Raw genomic sequence first — 20,014 nt, forward strand, 5'->3', positions numbered from 1 at the left:
CTGAAGTTGGAAGGGACCTCTGGAGATTCTGATCCAGACTCTTGCTCGGTGCAGGGCTCACATCAAAGGCAGATCTGGATGCTCAGGGCCAGTCAAATTTCAAGTAACTGTGAATGGAGATTCCTGAACATCTGGGCAACCTGTTCCAGGGCTTAACTACCCTATTATGGGTACATGTCCTTGTGTTACGAACATGGTGCTTGTTCTTCTATGGTTTAAATCTAAATAGAGTAGGAAATACTACTTACTATGTCAGTGTTTATCTGATCTGTCAGCAGAGGTTTTGTATCTGTTTGTGTAGCCCAATAAGAATTTTGCAAGACACAACAATTTGGTTTTAGCTGGCGCAGAGGTATTGAGACCATGCAATTATTTGTTCAGCATAAATTAGAAACTAACCAAAATGGGACTCTGACTCAAGCCCAGTTCTGAATATTTCTGAACTTCAAGCTCAGCTGTCAGAAGAAATGCATTGGAGCATACTTTGCTCAATCCTCTCTCCAAGAAAGAAGTGGGTAATCTAATACAAGGTGTACTGTTTCAGCTGGTTCCAGTGTTACATCAGCGTGTCTGTGCTTAAATCTATGTTTCAAGTTTTGCCACTGCAGAGCTGGCTACTTAGGTTTTTTGGCCTGTACAGCAGAATCCAGAACCATGAACACAGTGTGTCTGGAGTTGGGCTTTGGAGGAAGATTTACACGTTTAGTGGGCTGAAACACTGGCATGCTCACCTGCTGCTACAATGCTGGGGATGTGCCATACTTACATGTGGCTTGCAACCAGTTGTAGCCAGGCACTGACATCCCTTAAGAGCTGACAGGAGATGGTATTTTAGCTAAACACCTCTGACATGAGGCATGGTCACCCATTTTTTGGCAAAAAAAAAACTTTCAGAAAGTAAGCAAGGCTCACATTGAAAGCAAATGAGGAAATATACTTGTGGTCGCTCTTAGTTAAAAACCACTGATAATAAGAATACTAATACAGGATGTTTGAATGTCCTGAAGCACAGTTTCCCTGTTCTTGAACTTTTTGGAAGGCTGACCTACCTACTGGATTAGAGACCATGTGAGTTTAAAAGAAGTCATTGGGTGAAAAGAAGAAGAGATGTGCCAGAGAACAAATGCAAATATGAGTTGATAGCCCCTTTTCGTCTGTCTTGTCTGCTGTTGGGCTAATTCAAGCCTGTTGGCAAGTAAGCTTGCCTTATCAGTTATTTTTTATGGATTTCTTACAAATAGTTAATGAATAACCACTATGACCTGGAAATGCTTCCCTCTCCTTGTTTTGGGTGCTCACCTGAGAAGGAGCATGTCAGTAGGCTTTGAATCCTCTTAGAGGAAGGAATTGAATCCAGTACATAAAGCCAGAAGGGCTTGGCAGGTGTCTAGTGTACCTCCAGACGCTTGCACACCAGCAGTTACTAGTGTAGTTCTGCAAAGTGTGATTTCTTGAGGAGTGCTCTCTCTAGACCTAATGCATTAGGGCAGATGCATTTGTTTTCTTATTACTATTATTAATTTGGCTTGTGAAATGCCTTGAAATGCTTCTGAAAAGCACTGTAAAGATCTAAGTCAATGGCTCCAGTGGTGGGGCTGCATAGGTAAGCTAAACTGCAGCATGAAGTTCAGTCTTATCTGTGTAGTTATAATTGGGGCTTCTGACTTTGGGGGCTTATGGTACCGTGTACCCATTAAAAAGGATTACCTGTCTCCATCAGCCAATTAGCAGATGATGTGTTTTAACCTTGGTTAACTTTGATTTGAGTCAATGTTCTAAAAGTGGAAGGCATTGTTTCCCGCAACTGATCCTCTGAGTCTTTTCCTTTTTTTTCAGTAGTATTTAAAAGCACTTAAGGCTTTTATGAACCTGAAGAACACTGTGCATATGTGCAGTGTGGTAGTTCCAGTTAACTATTACTACTGAAATCTTGATGTGGAGTACTCATCTTTCTGTAAATAATTCATTCTTTATGATCACTGGGTTCTCTCTCACCTGGAAACATTACTGTTGTGCCAAACAAGTGTTGGAGGTGGAACAAGTGAAGAACTTATTTAAAACCACCAGGGATACTGAGCAGAGATACGCAGCCTCCTGCTTAATTGAGAAGCACATTGTGTAATACTAAGAAGCACTGTGTCGTAGCTGTCAGATAGTTACAGTGAATGAAAGCTCAGGTAAAGCTGTGGCAAAGGAACAGCCAACTATCTCATTTTCACACACTGGTCTTTAGCAAGAGCTTTTTTGCAACCTGTTAAAGCACAAAACAATGGAGTGTCTGCATATTTTTTTCAACTTCTTGTGTTCCTCTTCTGCAAGCTATAAATGTGTATGATGGAAGAAAGAGGCAGAATAGTATGTATTCACATCTTGCTTCTGTGGTCACTTTTGTTCTTGCTGTTTCACATCTGATTCTTTGGTAAACAATCAGGGCTTGACCCAAAGTCAGTGGAAAAGACTTTGGTATTATTGATTCTGTTATGTTGTAAATTCTTTTCCATTCCTTACTGCTACCTACCACATCAGCCTTGACCACCCCACTTGATTTTGAGCAAGTCATTTCATTTCTGTGTGCTTTTTTCCTGATCTTTTCCTAGGGACTGCCTCTTAGACAGTACCTTAGCATTCATCTGCTCCAACATAACTGTCAGATTCTTAGGTGTGCATGTCTAACATGATGGTCAGTTGGGCTTCAAAGGATTACATCCCGAGGCCAAATCATCTCATCCTAGCACGTGCATCTAAACCAGGTTGGTTGACTTATCCTTTGGCAGTGCTTTCTCCATTCACTTGACTATAAAAATACATATCTAGCACAGATGTTGCCTCTAATTCTTAAAGGCTCAAAGGTAGAATTAAAAAAGATCTCCCACCCTGATTTTGGTCTTTGGGCACTATTGTTGGTAAACAGTAAAGCAGTGTGGTTGAGGGGGCAGACTCCATGAGGAAGAAGGCAGCTTCAGTTCACTGCTCTATGCCCATGGAAAGTAGTGAAAGATGAGTGCTTTGCTCCTTTAGCTTCCAATCGACTTGAGGATTTTTTGCCTTAATGTTATTTAAATGAACAACCTTTGTGGTCCTGATTATATGTTCACAGCTTTAGTCCAAGTGCTAACCTGTTATGTGTTAGTCACGTTTCTTACCTTTTTTATGAATTGTTTGAGAGTAACTCCTGTAAACTGCAGCTTATTCGTGTGCAAGATAAGTGTGTGCTAGCACAGCAGTTCTGATGTGCTCATGGAACACTGAGTGTCAAACAGGTGCTGTGCTGTGTTCTCGAAGTGTTCAGCGCAGAGTTCCTGGGAGGCAGTGGCTATCTTGTGTACCAGCACCTGTCGTATTTTTCAAGGAGGAGATTTTGTCCACTCTATATGTGGTGCAGTTTAAGTGGCATTCATGTCTTGCAGTGCTCTCTTGCCGGGCAGATGGAAGGCTCCAGAGCCAGCCTGAGAATGTCTGCTGCTGTTAGCTGTTGTTGAAGCAGAGGTCAAGCTAAATCCAGTTCATTTGGATTATTTTTCAGCTTCTCTCTAGTGAAATCGGGAAGAAAAGGGAGCACTTTGTAATTCCTTAAGGATTTAAATGAGACTGTTCGTTTTACACCAGTACGTTACAATAAATGCTAGGTCTCATAACTGGGGAGAGGCAGGGGGTTCATAAGTACCTGTAAATAATTAAACTCCCTGTCACCTCTTCTACTTCTCTAGTGTTATTTCCTTTGAGTTCAGCTGATGAACATAACTGGGTTATATTATTACTCATTGTTTCTTACTTATATCTAGTTTGAAGTTTAGTGCTGCTTTGATTCTTGTCCCAGGAGCCCGTTACATCTTCTCAGTTTCATCAGCTGTTCCAAAATTGAAGATTTTATATTCCCTAACAAACACAGCATCTTGTGTTATAGATGAGTATATGGAAAGTCATGAAGGAATTTCTCATTTTCAATTTATCTTCCTCTAAGTAGGGCAAGGAAGAACAATTAACCTTTTGCATGGGAAACAATGAGATGTGGATTTGAAAAGTCAGATAATAGAGGGCTTTTATGAGGATGATCGCCACCATACATCTTGTGTTTCTGATGCCTGTGCAATCACACACATGTTCACTTTAACAAGTGATACTTTACAGTGTTTGTTGTACAGCAGTAAATGAAGGAGCAGTGTTTAACTGGGAGCCCAGCATTCATTTCAAGCAGTTTTTCAGCAGTTTCAGCTGTCCTATTTTTCTAGCACCCTGTGGGGTAATGAGAAGAGTTGCAGCCCCTTTTACAAAGGGAAGATTGTTCACTGCCTTTGACAGGTGGTAGATACAGGTGTATGAAAGATAAATTTTTAATGTAAACTTGTATTGTTTGTAATTCTGTTGCTACTGGTAATCTGTAGTTTGGTGCAGGAGACAGATGGTTTGTGTCAGTTCCAATAAAGATCTAGTCAAAACAAAAAAGATAGTCTGCTGAGGCACAGGAACCTCCCTGGCCTATAGAGTAACACAGAATTGGCAGCTGGGTGATAAGGATCCCCTGATCTGGGCTTAAGGTGACTGAAGTTAATGAGCAGGGACAGAACCAGCCTTTAGGAAGTATGAGGCACAGCTGTACCATGGAATCACAGAATGATTTGGGTTGGAACGGGCCTTAAAGCTCATCCAGCTCCAACCCACCTGCCATGGACAGGGATACCTTCCACTAGACCAGGTTGCTCCAAGCTTTTTCCAGCCTTGCCTTGAACACTGCCAGGGATGGGGCAGCCACAGCTTCTCTGGGCAACTTGTGCCAGTGTCTCACTTTCCTCACAGGGAAGAACTTCTTCCTAATGCCTAATCTAAATCTACCTTCTGTCAGTTTAAAACCATTCCCCCCGTCCTTATCTAATACGTATTTGTTGTCCTTTCTCTGGAGCATAAAAGTGCTTCAGGGGACACTTTGGATTCAGAAAATGCACTTGGGAGAGGGGGGAGTTACGTTATCCTCCTTCAAAGTTCTCTAACTTGGCAGGGCTCAGGCTTTCTAATATGGTAGGTGATGCCTGCCTCTAAGGTAGTGATCTGGTAGGGACAGCTGCTGCGGAAACTTCTCATCAGGTTGAAGTGGTCTCACCTGCTTTTGAACTAGAGCATATGAGAAGTTGGATCTAGGATCCAGGACTGGAGCAGGCAAGTTGTATTTTCTGCATTTTAACTGTTTATGCATCTGTAGTAGTAATCATTGGTTACAAATACGTTAACTGTTGGATCATAGATTCTTGAACACTGCATTACCTACCTAGGAATAATCACTAGGCTCCATATTATGTTTCCTTTTAAGCTTTTTGTTTATGGTCCCATATGCTGTATATGCTGTTAGGCTGTAGATAAGCAAAAGGTTTAAGCAAACTCTTTCAGTTTCCTTGGCTCTTATTTTCCAGGGTAAAAATAAAATGTTGATAGTGTGGAGAATGCAAATAAGAGGTGACCAGAAGGACAGTCCTTAGTAGCACTTGCGTGCATGGTCTGTTATGGTTTCACTCCATTTTGGACAGGTTCAGCATCTACTGCATTTAAGTCCTCATAACGTCTTTCCAATGAATTGCTAGAAATCCATTTCTGTCCTTTACTTGATGGTTGAGGGACATGAGCAGCAATTTATGCCAGGTTTCTTTCAGTAGTTCTAATTGTTCATGCAGTCAGGTACTCTTGAAGATCAACTATTGGTGCAGCCAACATGCAAAGTGAGAGTAGAAGTCCTGATGTTTCTGGGTTTTGTATTCTGATGCTTGTTAATGTGGTTCTGTTTTTTAATAGCCTGCATCACTGGCTGTGCTCTCGCTTTTATTGTGGCTTGCTTGCAGAATGTTTTAGTACGTTTGTTCATCTAGTCATATGGTATGTCTATAATGCATTAGATGATATTGGCAATTAAAGGATTACAGCTAGGATATAATTATGGCCCTGTGGAATAAAGTTTTCAAATTACTCTGCTACAGTCTGTAATTATACTGAGTGTGCCCTGATGCCAAGGATTAATAGAGGGATTACAAACACTTTTCCTCTAACATTCAATTCACAGATACGCAGTTTACAATTCACTGGCTTTAAGGAGTTAGTGACCTATCATGGGAAATGTTGTTAAAGGATACTGTCTAGCAAGATATTTTTCTTTTATATTATGCTTGTTTCTTTCCCTCACCCTGAGTTTATCATGTAGAGACTGCTTAGGGTACCTCGGATCTTGAGTAGATGACCCTTAAATTGGGGTATTAAGGAAGTGAAACAGGCAAGCTTCAGTGACAGCTTTGCAGTGTTAAACTTGCTCCTTTTTTGCATTCTTCTTTCAAACCAGAGACATCTCAGCTAGATGCTCTGGATTCTTCATCTCTGTGGAGTGTGAAGGGGAGCTTTCATGACATATTGTTACATATTACACAACTAGTAGGATTTAAGCATTTTACTTCTGTATATCTTAAATTATTTACTCTTAAGAACCTCTGCAGTCAACGCTTCTCTGAAGAACTGCAGTCGTTTAGTTGTAATGAAGGTAAGCTAATGTTGATGCTATTTAAAATGGATGAGAATTTAACTAAGGTTCATTTTTGAAATAGCAAAGTAGTGCTGAACTGTTATTTGAATCCTCAAATGGGAAACTTAGGCTCCTTTCTGCCAAATAGCAAGTAAACTAAATGCTATTTGATTTTTCCTTGAACTTGGATGATTCTCTTTAAGGGTATTATCAAACCTAATACAAACTTCAGAAATGCATTATCTTGCTTCTTCGTGTCAGTTCTGAGTGGTTATAGCAATGCTTGTAAACTAATTGTGCTCAAAGCTCTTCTTTGGCACTGAGACACACTTGCATGAAATAGCCTGTTCTTAATGAAGACTTTGCCAATAAAGTGACTGCACGATGGCTGGATTTTGGGCTGCTCTCTGGACTGCGTTAATTCCAGAGTTGTGCTCTGGCATTAATTGGCTCAATGATGGTTGGCCATGGCCAAAATGGTACTATGGATCATGCTTACGATTGAACAATAGGGATGTTTAATTTACCAGCATAAATTGGACCTGTGTATTTTCAGTGGCAGAGTGATACCAAAGATTTCAAACAGGCTGTTTTATTTTATTAAGGCTTCACATCTTTGCCATGCTGTTTTTCACATGATCCTGTTTTAGGAGAATACATCTACTATAGTTGCTGAAGAAATGTGGACCTTGGGCTGTCAGATAACAATGACAAATGAAGACTCTCCAGTTTGTTTTGAAACAAATATCATTTTAAAGCCAATGTCACAGTTCTTAGTGTCAGAATAATATTTAAATGTGTAAGTTTTACATATGTAAGAGTACACGTCAGCTTATACTCCTAACTTTCTGTAGTATGGGTTGGTGGGTTTTGCAGTTTGTCGTGGTTAACAGTGTGTTTTCCTTAGATTTTTCAGTATTTTGCATGAGTTACCTCAGTAATGCTCTCATTACAGAGATGTATCGAGCATCTGATTTGTCTTTGAGAATCTTTCCTCCTGGTGGGAGCATGTGAGAAGGCAAAAGAACCCAGCTTGACTTTTACATTTCTCTGGATGGCTTTACAGAACTATGAATTGAACAGTCTGTTCTGGAGTATTGCCACAAATAAGGCCTGGTGGCTGGAACTAGTCTGCTGTGTGCATTGCATGAACATTAAAGCTCTAAAGCCTTTCTCTTCAAGCAGAAGCTGCTTTGAAATTGTAGTCAAAATTCTTCTTTCTGTCTGTATGGTGTTTCCCGTGTTCCTCTCTGCCCTGGTTTTCTTCTGTCTTGGACCTAAGAAGCTGACATGGATATTTTGATGCAATGATTAAATTAACAAAAAAGATCTGCTGTGACAAAATTGTATTTGTCATTGGAAAGGGGAAGGCTTTTGGGGCAGCTCTGTTAGAAACAGTTTCTTTGGATAGTCATTTTTCAGAACAAGGAATACAGTTCCCAGTGTTTGGCAAGTTGCAGTCTTTTGATCCTGTGTGTTCCCAAATGGATCAAAGTTAACTCAATTGTAAAGCAGAATTAAATTTGCTATTAGATGCAGTAGCCAGCATGGTTTGCATAGCAGCAGAATAGTACTGAAAAATGAAGCGTTAAGACCAGCAGATGACAAGTTTAGAGGTGTCATTTTTTTCAAAGCTATGCATTGCTTTCTTTTTCATAGGCTTGGCTGTATGCTTGTGATAAAAACCAAAGAAAGCAAATCTTTCACAGATTAGTAATTTAAATCTGTCCTGTGCATTGGAGACACTGGGTCATGAGTAGTCCAAGGTCTTAATAACTGAAGGTAACGCTGAAATGAATTTCCCTTTACTCTTCTGGGGCTAACTGTAATTGGGCAACAGATCAGTACTATCATCAGTTAGACTGCATAGATATAAATATCCAGAAATTACACTAAGTAAATTGCAGCAAGGCCAGCTCAGTTCCTTCCCAAGGGAAGGACTGCTTGTTCCAATCATGATTTGGGCCACAGGCTTTTATAGCAGGACTGCAAAAGTCTTATAAAAATTGTATTAGAGTAGGATCAGCCACCCTTGAATGTATTACGCTTCCAGCTGTGACCAAATTTGTCCCAGAAGCCCAGTGAATTTTGTGTGAGGTTCCTAATTTTCTCAAAATCTTTCCTTAATGACGTCTATTATTAAAGCTATTTCTTCCTCCTGGGTATGTAGAGAGAAACAAGCAACCTGTGATTAAATGTGTGTTGGGGTCCTGGCCATAGCACTTATTGATTCATGAGCAATTGTGTTTTCAGAAGCAAAAAGACAATTACACTCCAGAGAGCATACTTTAATTGTTCAAATAGGTACATTAAGCTTTTACACTTGAATAATAAATTATCTGGAAGTAGATCTTCCTCTTTGCAGCTACTTTTTATCTGCTTCAGACACTACTAGAAATCACCAGGCAGATCAGCAGCCCACTGAGCTTCTGACCACGTCCTGGGGGTGACTGCTCAGAGATAGTCCTTTTCAGGATTGGTTTTTGGCTTCTGCTGCCTTCAGAGGGATAGTTCTGTAGTTTCTGGAAGCAAGATGCCCTGCATTAAGCATTAACATTTTTTTAAATGCATGCAAAAAAAGCAAAGGGCTGGCTGGAGTGGAAAAAAAAATAGCATTGAAAATGGCTTGGTTACTATATTTTATGATCAGAAATGTAATAAGCACAGCACTCATAAGCTGGAAGATGAACGAGGCAAGAGCATGTGTGCAGCATGGGCATCAAGGTAAATGCCACCTTTCTTCAAATGAGGCAAGTTTAAAATAAACTAGAATACTCCGTTTTCCTCATTCACCCCATTCTGGGTTCTGCTGAAATTCCCAATAACATATCCAAGTAGTATCAATTACAGTGGTGATTTCTGGATTAGCACATCTGGGAGCTGAAATGGGATCGATTAGATCACAGGAAAGGCACAGTCCTTCAGCAGAGCCCCATTAGCTTTGGCTGTCCCAGAGTGGTACATGTTTAATGACTTGAGGAAGGTTCACAATGAGCTGCTTGGCATTTTCTCAGCCAGATTAGGTTAGTCCATAAAACATTTTTGATTAAGCACTCTTTCAGGTTGTCATTTTTTTCTTTCTTTTTTTTTTTTTTTTTTCCCCTGTGGAAAATAAAGCATTCAAATCCCTAAACTGAAATTGGTCTTTTCCAAATGATGCTAATGTAAGTGTCATAAATCACGTATGACTATTACAGTGTGCTTTCACAATGATTGGGTCTGGCTGGGGTTTACCTTTCCTTTGGGATGACAGGCAAGTGCTTCCAGGATTTCTCACCACTTTCTTCCTCTTGCTCTGTTTGCTTGTTGTAGGGTTTTGGAGCGTGAGTTTTCATTTCATTTGAGAAGTCTTCTGAGAAGAGTTTGGTCAGCGCTTTTTTTGGTTTTGTGAGCAAAACTCCAATAAACCTAATATTTTTGCTAATATTATCTATTGTCAGAAGTGCATTCAGCATGTTACCAGACCTTTGCAGCAATAATTAATGGTAGATACTAATTTTACTCAATCCAGATGATCTCTGATATTATTGTGGGAAATGGCAGGCGCTGAGCAGTAAGGCAGGCATACAGCAGCTTGTCCTGCCTGGTCAATACTGGCATCTTTTGCTCTAGTTAGCTCTCTTTTGTCAACCATGCTGTTACAGTTTTTCAGCTCTCTGGGCAGCTCTGTGAAGGGCTGCAGAGTGGAGCTAGATGTGAGCAAATCCACCTGGAAGGGGAAGTGTTATGAAAAACATGTTACTTTATAACCGTTCCTTTTCCTGAAGGTGTCAGTTCTCATGTGAGGAAAACAGTCCTCACATTTCATAGTCTCGATTCCATAGTGGGTAGTCAACTTAGTTGCGTGCTGTGAAAATGGGGTTATATTCCTGAGAAGAGATGCTTTTTTTTTTTTTTTTTTTTTTTTGACAGAATTCATCTGTTCCACTTTCTGATTCTCAACAATTTCTAAATCTGAGCTCATCCATCAGTTTTGCTTTCTTTTTGTGATCTAAGGAGAGGATTTATGTGCCCATGAGTGCAATTTGGTCTAAAATAGGTCAGATGAATGTGGCAGTGCCTGTTTCTTTCCATGAAGTTAGAACAAGATATGCAGCTGAGCGTAGGTGAGAAGAGTTTTCTTTCCAGAAGCTCAAATCTGTGTTGCAAGCTTGGGCTCAGGTTTTCTGGTGGTATATCTGGTCTGCAACAAGAACAGATGTTTGCTAACCCATCTTCAGAAACATTGGACTTAGTTTGAGAGCATCAGGTTAGAACTAAGCCCTCTGAAATGCTGATGAAACTGATTTACTCCTAGAAGGGAAGTGGGGAAAGACCCTGTATTTCTTAATGAAAGTTCTGATAATGTTTTCATGTCCTGAATTTGAGTAGATTCAGACATCCATGTACCAATTATCAGCTGATACAGCACTAGATTGAGTGTAACAGTCACAATGAGATAAACTGTGAGTGTTCTTTCTTTCCATGCATTCTTTCTTCATTATTCAGTTATATGTCATAATGCTGTATTTTAACTGTGTAATTTATGTGAGTCTGAATATTACGTCTTTTCAAAGGCTGGGTTGATGTGCAGTGTCAGAGCTGAGAAGGTTCATTTCACATTGCTGCTGTTTATGACAGTACTGCTTATATTCAAAGATCTTCTTACGACATCTTTGAAATCATCTTACTCCTGGACTGTAGCTGTTCCTGGGTCCTTTGTGTTTCATGACTCTGCTTTTAAAGTTATTTTGCTTCTTCACTGAACTATCAACATCTCATCCTTCTAACAAGCAGCACTGCAATGACTTGCTATATTGGGATTTATAAAGTGTTAGAGACATCAACTAAGGTTATAATAGCTTTGTAGTTCAGTAATTGGGAGTTCAGATTCTGGAGTTCTATTTTAGTATCATAAAGGCAGACGTTAGTTCATCAGGGACTGTAATTCCTGTTCCTGGGTCTCTAGCTGTTGCCACTGAAGGTAAAGACCAAACTGCTAAATAGCTTTATGAATTAATTTTGTATCATTTGGGATTGCTGTAACCTTTTCCCAAACAAGAACGAGAGCTTCTGAGGAAAAGCAGGCAGGAGAAGGAGAGCAATGTGTTAGAATTTAAACATGTGCAGACTGAAAAAGATGGGGACTAAAACCTGAGCAACCCATAAGGGGAAGGAGGACCATTCAGAAATCACTTATAGCCAGTCTGAAGCATTGCCTATGGTCAGCTTAACACTTGCCATTCAGGGCATTTGGACAGCTACAGCTTGGTCATGTTTTCACTGTTGCCATAAAACTGTACATGGTATTTCCATTCTCTGCTCTCAGCTGCTGTATGATGGTTTTTATTATACACTGGCCATCTATCATTCAAGCTATTCAACTGCACAGTATCTACCTATTTGTCTTGCACTGAAAATTACTGCCATATGTCCTGTTGTTTCAGCCGTGTTTGCTTCTTGTAAGGTCGTTACCTGTCTGATCCATTTATGCTCTGTAGTGGACAACAGCAATTGCCATTGACATCAAACTGCTGTAAGTCAACTGTCTCAAAATTTTGAGGCGCATCCCAAGTTCCTCAGCATGAAGACGTGATTCATATGGTGAAGGTAAGTTAACCTATTAGGAATGACTCCAAAGAAGAAAAAGGCATGAGCTGTTACCTACGCTTATTTGTACCATTATACTGGCTCTTCAAACCACATTATGAATTGTATGGTCAAAAAGTAACAGAGAACGAGTCACTTAGTCACCTAAGTATTTTTATGGCCTGTTTGGAGATGGAGAAGCAAAGGAGAGTAAATTACTTGCTGTAGAGCATACAAAGGATCAGTGTCAGTGGTAAAAACAGAGCTGAAGCTCGGAGTTCCTCCCTGAGCCCAGACTGGAGCATTTTCCCTGCTTGCACACAGGGTTATTAATATTCTCTTGCTGTGGGCTGCTGTTGTACTAGCACGTTACTCTGAGGACAGGCTTCTAATTAAATTGTTTACAGATGGGTGATTTGCTGGACTACCCATGCAGTGTCTTAATAAAACTGGCTTTCCTGAGGGTGTAGGGTGTTTCAGTAAAAGAGGTCTTTCAGCCGCATTGATCGGTAGTGCCGAGCACATCACAGGGCTCTTGGGTTCTCTGGAGGAAAATTTTCCCTGTGAGTGCACCAGGGGAAGTGTGGCAGCTCAGCCCGTGCTCATTCTCTGAATGACTGAGAAGCAACACAGGCAGCTCAGATGTTGCTACATCTATGTTGATGCTCTTTCAGACAACACAGTCTTCTTCATCGGGACACCTGGAAATCCATCGCATGGATTTCTGATGTGCTGTAGTGCTGTCTTTTGAAAGCATAGCATGGCTACGGAGGCTGTTGGTGGTTGTAGAAGATCAGTATTTTACGGGTTAGTGTTCCTGAATAATGTTCATTTATTTAGTTATTAGTTATTTGTTGGCAACATTGGAGCAAAGTTTGTGAGACACCAGCATGTACTCACAAGGGCTAACGTCTCTTGCCTCCTTGGCTGGGAAGGGCTTTGCCAATAGTTGTTTCTGGCAGCAAGGTGGAGCTTTAGGCTGCTTGGGAAGGAGTCGCCTATGGAAAGCATGCACTGGTAGCAGCCAGGATGGAGTAACCATTGGTTTTTCCAGGCTGAAAATAGAAGAGCAACAACAGTGGTTCCAGACAGCATCTCCTGTCAGTGGTACTGCAGAAGGTGTCTTCAGTTTATCCTCTTGCTTGAGAGCACAGTGCGATTCTGTTAGTCAAGCTGTTATAATATGTCATGCATAACTGTAGCTTTCTTAGGGAGTTAGAAATAGTGTTAATTCACTCAGATGGCTGCATTACTCTGGAGTGTGTTGACTTTTGAACACAAAGAGTTGTGGGGCACAGAGGGACAGGGAGGAGGGTTGAGCTGACATTTAGTATAAAGCACATGGGCTGTTTTCTCTGCATGCCTTTAATCCATAGGTATGTGGACCTGCTGGGTGAAATTCTGTATCCATCTTCTCTTGGAGATTGCTAGGTTTATCATAGCATAACATTTTGTCCTGATGATTACCACAGTACTACTGGTAGTCCTAAGCAAGAACCTGAGTTGCTGTGCAGGCTCGCAGTGTGGGAGAAGAAAGCATGTAGTGACAGGACAAGGGGGAATGGTTTTAAACTGAGAGAAGGTAGGTTTAGATTAGATATTAGGAAGAAATTCTTTCCTGTGAGGGTGGTGAGGCCCTGGCACAGGTTGCCCAGAGAAGCTGTGGCTGCCCCATCCCTGGCAGTGTTCAAGGCCAGGTTGGATGGGGCTTGGAGCAACCTGATCTAGAGGAAGGTGTCCCTGCCCATGGCAGGGAGGCTGGAACTAGACGAGCTTTAAGGTCCCTTCCAAACCAAACCATTCTGTGGTTCTATGATTTATCCCATATGGAAACGGGGTAAAGTATTTTTATTGCTCAGTAATTTTCTCTAGGGAAGTTTCTAAAAATTCAAATGCTTTTAGAAAGCTGATGTACTTTTGCCTATTTGCTGTTCTAAACTTGAGTAAGAAGTTGAAATAATTTGTTTTGTTTTTTCTTGAGTTTTTATGAAAAATTTCCCAACTGCCATCCGCCATCACCATCTTGAACAGTGTCCATTAACCTATTGGTTCCTGCTTTCTAGTCAGTTTTAAATCCTTGTAGTGTCAAAATCCTGCCGTTACACTTGATAATGCAAAAAAATCCAAGCTTCTGGCCAGTTCATTGCATGAACTTTTAACTGATGCAGACCTTTTTCTCTCCAGCTAACATTTGTATAAGCAAAACTAAATTGCACCACTGTGGCTAGCCTACCACAGAAGTACAAAGTCATAGCTATTGGGCAGCTAATTCCTTCACTACTCTGATTTTTGTGTAGGCAAAGTACTCCTGGTATATTGCCAAGTAATTTTTTCAAGGTCATTTCAATGTATCATACTGCTTAATTCTGCTACAGCTTTCCCTGATCTGTATTACGAATCCCTGTGTGCTGTAATAGTTTCTTTTGAAAGCATACCTTAGTTACACTTTTCAGAGTAGTGTCATGGCCAAGTTTTAATAGGGAGCCTTTTCAAGGATTTCGAAGATGCTAACAAAATCTGTCATTTACCTCAGTGTTCTTTGCTGGAATATAACTGGGACACTTGATGGAAGTGTGAAGGCAGCTCAAGAGCCTGGATTTGATTTACTTTCTCCTTTTCAGAAGTGAGAATCTGCAGAGGAGAGCTTTCAGGCAATGTTGTTAATTAGGAATCTGATTGACAGATTTTGCCGGTTTCATGTGCCCTTTATACAGTCAAAATGTGTCTCTCATCAGCCTTAGCAGGATCCCTCACTGTCAGTAATGATTCCATCTAGCACTGTCCAGTGCTCACTGTCTCACTGGAGATCAAACGCAGAGTAAAACGCTCAGCAGTCACTTAAACTGGGTCTGGGAAGGCTGCTTGTTCCTCATTTTCTATCTTTATCATCTCTAGAAGAACACAGCTTAGGAGAGGTGGTGGGGTAGGAGGATTCTGTATCCAAGGGTATCTTGCAGCTTATCTGGGGGAGGGTGGTCTCAGTTCTCTGCTGGTTGTATAGGATCCTGAAACTGCCAGGTGTAAATAGCATCTTCCGGTCAGTGCAACCAAGAGAAGCTTTTATACAACTCAGTGTTTGATACATAGCTATAATTTACATCCCATATAGGCCACATGTGGAGTAACACTTTGCATGCATAGAAATACTACAGATCACATACACTACCTCTCCTTTTCCCAGCCACAGAAATGGCTGCATAGCTATTAGCTCCTGTAAGTAAGGTTTATGTCTTAGGTTAAAACAAATCTGGTAAGAAGACCCTTCATTAGAACAGTTAGAGTGGCAGGGTGGTGTCTTGTGTTTTCTGTAGAAAACTGTATTTAGAAAAAAAATCAAAATTCTGAATCCAAGATGGGGAGCATTAGGGTGAGTAGCACCGAAGGAGCAGGGGGAAATAGCTCAATGCTTCTGTAGAAAGCATGTTTTAGTTCTTCCTGCTCTTATTTACACCTGCCTGTCAGTCTGTGCCACAGACAGAATGTGCTGCTTGCTGTGTGTAACAGCCTCTCTGTTGTTACGTGCATGTATTCATCCTGTGCTACTTGTCATCCCACAAACCACTCTCATCTAACACCACATTAGCATCCAGATGGCCAGGATGAGGGGTCTTCTGTCCCAGGAAGGGTATGATGGTCTCTGTTAGAGTCAGAATTGTGCTGATCCTTCTAGGAAAATCCCTCTGTCTTTCAATAAAACAAGTTAACTGTGGCAAAGCTGCTGAGTAGCAGCAGGAGTTTTTCATTTGCTTTGTTGGCCAGCATATGGAAAGAGTGCCAGGAACAAAACAAGTGTGAGTTTGTATATCCTAGTTTCTGATTTCTTGCTTTTTAAAGATGTTCATAGCTGGGTACTCGGGGAGGACTCAAAGAATTGCAGTATAGTTTGGGTTGGAAGGGAGCTTTAAAGGTCATCTCCTTAAATCCCTCTGCAGTAAGCAGGGATCTCTTGAGCTAGGTCAGGTTGCTCAGATCTAGTCCAACCTGACCCTGAATGTTTCCAGGTATTGGGCATCTGCCCTCTCTGGACAACCTGTGCCAGTGCTTCACCACCCTCATTGTAAAAAATTTCTTATATCTAGCCTAAATCTACCTTCTTTTAGTTTAAAGCCATTAACCTTGTCCTGTTGTGGCAGGCTCTGTTAAAAAGTCTGTCCTCATCATTCTTACAGGGTCTCTTTAAATATTCAAAGGTCTCAATAAAGTCTCCCTGGAGCATTCTCTTCTCCAGGCTGAACAAGCCCAACTCTCTCAGCCTGTTTCCATAGCAGAGGTGCTCCAGCCCTCAGAGCATCTTTGTGGCCTCCTCTGGACTCACTCCAACAGCTCTACAGCTTTCTTATATTGGGGCACATGAGCTAAATGCCCTACTGCAGGGGGGATTCTCATGAAAGTGGAGTATAGGAGAGACTCATCTCTCTCAACCTGTTGTTCATGCTTCTTTTGATACAGCCCAGGATATGGTTGGCAGTGATCTGAATGATAGTTTAAAGTTTAAGCTTTTTATCATGGAATAATGAAGAAACTTTAGTTTTTGATCTGACTGAAGGCAAACAGGAAAGCATATGTGAACTACGGCCTGGCAGTGGTGAGATTTCACACCACCCTGCCTCATCCTTCAGCTGTCCTTTCTGCACACTTTATGCTGTGCTTGACTTGACAGCCTCCTTTTCAGATTCAATGCAGTAAAATGTGTTTGTATTTGATAATCAAGTCAAGCCCAAAGTGCCAAATGACCCTAAGAGTAAAGCAGGAATATTTATGAAAGCCTTCTTGTGGGGTTGGTTTATGTTTTCCAACAGCCATTTTGTTTGCAAAATATTTTTACTATCTTTCACCTACTTCTTTTCTCCTTTAACGGGAAGTACCATGGCCTCCTAGGTGATGATTGTTAATGGGTTTAATTTCATAGTAGAAATATGCTGTGTAGCAGTGTTTGGACATCACTGCAATAGAGTGATTTACCCAGTTGGCCAGCTGCTCATTGGTAGATAGGTGTTAGCATGCCTGTGACTCTGTGAATTAAAATAAACTAGCAGCCAGCACTAGTTTGTTAGTTATGGAAAGGGAATTAAGGTACTAATTGGAAATGGAGTGCATAAATTTGACTGGCATGAGCTGGAAATGCCTCAGGAAGCTGACAGTCCATCTCTGCAATGTTGTTCCTCAGAAATTCTAATTAGAGATAGCGATTGGGTTCTTTTAATTTTCTTCCATGTGCACTCCAAGCAACATGAAACCAATTAACTTTCTTATTGCATCAATATGTAGCTTATGTGCAGAACATAGTGATAGAAGACATTTCTATTTGAATTTTTTGCCTTTTGGGCCCTTAATAGAAAATCAGATAGTTGTAGTTTATTAGACTATTAGAGAGTATATAGGAACACAAATTTTTATCTTATTTTTTCTACCAGAAGAGAAAGCCTAAACCTTTCTGCTTCTAGAAACTTTCTTTGTGCAATGCTGGTGATTTCTTGTCAATTCTCTAAAACCCGATAAGGATGCCAATTAATTAAGTTTAGATGAAGGAAAACTGCTTTGCAGTTAATCTCTGAAGTCCAAGTGCTGTTCTGTACATAAAGCTCTTCTTGGCTAGGAGTAGGTATTTAACTAGGATTTTGTTTTGAGGCAAGGAAACATGCAAGCCTTAGTCTGAGCACTGTGTGCGTTCATACAGAGGATGAGCTTTAACTAAAAATAAGAGTCTTGACACAGCCTTGGATGACAAATAGATTTAACTTTCCCCTTCCTGGCTTCCTTCTCTTTAGGTAGGACTTATTTTCAGGGAAAGTTATATAAAGCTGTAAGTTAAAGTTTTATGGTGTCTAATTACTTGGTTAGGTGTTGCCCTAATGAAGAGAAATACTGAAGTGAGTCTTGTGGGAGTTGGGAGAAGGCAGGAACAGATCTGCATCAAGGCCTTGTTTTACTCTAAGTCCTACTTCCATTAACTTTCTTTATCAGTTCTTCCTTTATGGCTCATAAATCAAGAACAATTATGATGACTTCTGAGAAAAAGTGTCTGTATTTGGGAAAACTCAACAAAGGGTGAAAATTGGCAGAGACTGAAGTACCTGGTACTATCTAGGTGTAGATGTATGGTGTTACAGACCCCAAATCATGGCCTCACATGGTGCTGCCTGTGCTCTGTGATGCAGGAGAAGGAAGAGGCTGGCTGCTTGCCATGTACGACCCTCCCTGGTCTTTATCACAGTTCTGTCCAGCTGTGCTAGAGATCCAAACCCAGCTCTCTGTTCAGGCATCACCCCCAGACAGATGCAGCTGACTGAGAAACCAGTTTCTCTATTGCTCAGTAAAACAATACAGGGCAGCTGTAACTTTGTTTTCCTCATAAACTGTGCTGACGTTCTTGGCAGAGGATTAAAGCATGACATGAGTCCTCCTTATTTGCAACAGCACGGTCCAACCTTTGCAAGTGTTAGATTTAGGAAGTGTGACCCCATCTCCATGGATGTAACCTTCTTTGCCCTCTGGAAAATCAGCTGTTTTCATCTCCTCTCCCACCTCCTCTACCCCTCCGGCAGTCCTTGCAGCCACTCTTTGGTGTATTTTTGGTACCTCCTACTTCATACCTGAGGATGGGGAGAGGAAAGCAGGGCAGGGTGGCATGGTTGCTGCTGCCTAATACACAGTGCAGGGATGTTGCTGCTGGGCATGTAGGCATTTCAGAAGCAGAGACAGTAACTTGGATCCCATGTGTCTGTGCAGGCTCAGGAAAGGGGTGTGTGGGGCTCCTAAGATGCATTAAGATCTGTGCCCCATTTCTGCTGGGGATGAGGCAGCAGGTTGGGCAGTAGGTTGGTCACAAACCATGAATCAACCCTGAATTTATCAGCATTCAGAGGAATTTCAAACAGGTGGAATCAACCTTTTTGGGAAGGTGGAATGATGTTAATTAGCATGGCTGCAGTGAGTGTAGGCTCTGCCCTTGTTAGGTTCCCAGGAGTCTGTTTTGCTGGAGGAGCACTTGTCCCTTTCTCCTGGCCAGTAAGTAGCTGTGTATCATAATGAATATGCTTCCAGTGTGTTGGTTACTGGGGTAGTGCTCAATCTCCACATTTGCTTTCTAGAAATGGGAGCCATCCTTTGGCTAGTGCTGCCAGATGTGTTTGAAGAAGTCCTGCCTGGCCTCCCTAAAACGGCTGCGTTTCAAAGGTAGTGGAACAATTTCTGTTTAGCCACCTCCTCCTGGTGAATCTAGAGAGAAAACATCAGCTGCATTACAGAGATTGACATAACAATACTGAGAGCTGTGGGTTGTTTTGGTAAGATGCCAAGAGACTTACAAGAAGTGGCAAAAACTCTCTTAACCAGATTGGATTTAACATTAAGGAAATAACCTCGGAAGTGACATCTCAGGAAGCCAAACTTAATGGCTTACTTGTTCGTATTTATTGCTGTCCTCTAACCTGTGGGATGATGAGAAGTAGGCTTTCAAACTGCTTATACACTATGCTACTTGCTGTAAGGTACAATGTGCATATGTGCAGTGTTGCTCTATGGTGCAATAAAGAGTTGTGCTATGGAACATGATTTGATTAGCTAGAGGGAGCTCTTTGTCTAAGATATATGCAGCTTCATCCCTGCTTTTTCTCATCATTATACAGTAATTTTAATATCACCGACCTGTCATGACTGTTGTTTTCCAAACTCATTTTAAAATCACATTTAAGGATTTGGAATAGGTTTTCTGCATAAGAAACTGAGTTTTACTAAGTTTGTTTCCCTGTCTGACCTCCAGAAAAAGTTTGGTCATCCAGATAGGGGAATTTTTCAGCTCCCCTTGCAATGAATTCCTGCCACAGTGGAAAGGCAAATAACTCAGTATCTGTTTAAAAAAGAAATGTCCCTTGTAATACCTGAAGTTGGTAAAGCTGTATGGAGGTGGTGTTTTCTGGTGAGAAGCACATTTGTTCATGGAATGTTCATTCA

Source organism: Pezoporus occidentalis, unplaced genomic scaffold (genome assembly GCF_034315485.1).
Source record: "Pezoporus occidentalis ecotype Australia unplaced genomic scaffold, CSIRO_AGI_Poc_V1 ctg23, whole genome shotgun sequence".
NCBI classification, from domain to species: Eukaryota; Metazoa; Chordata; class Aves; order Psittaciformes; family Psittacidae; genus Pezoporus; species Pezoporus occidentalis.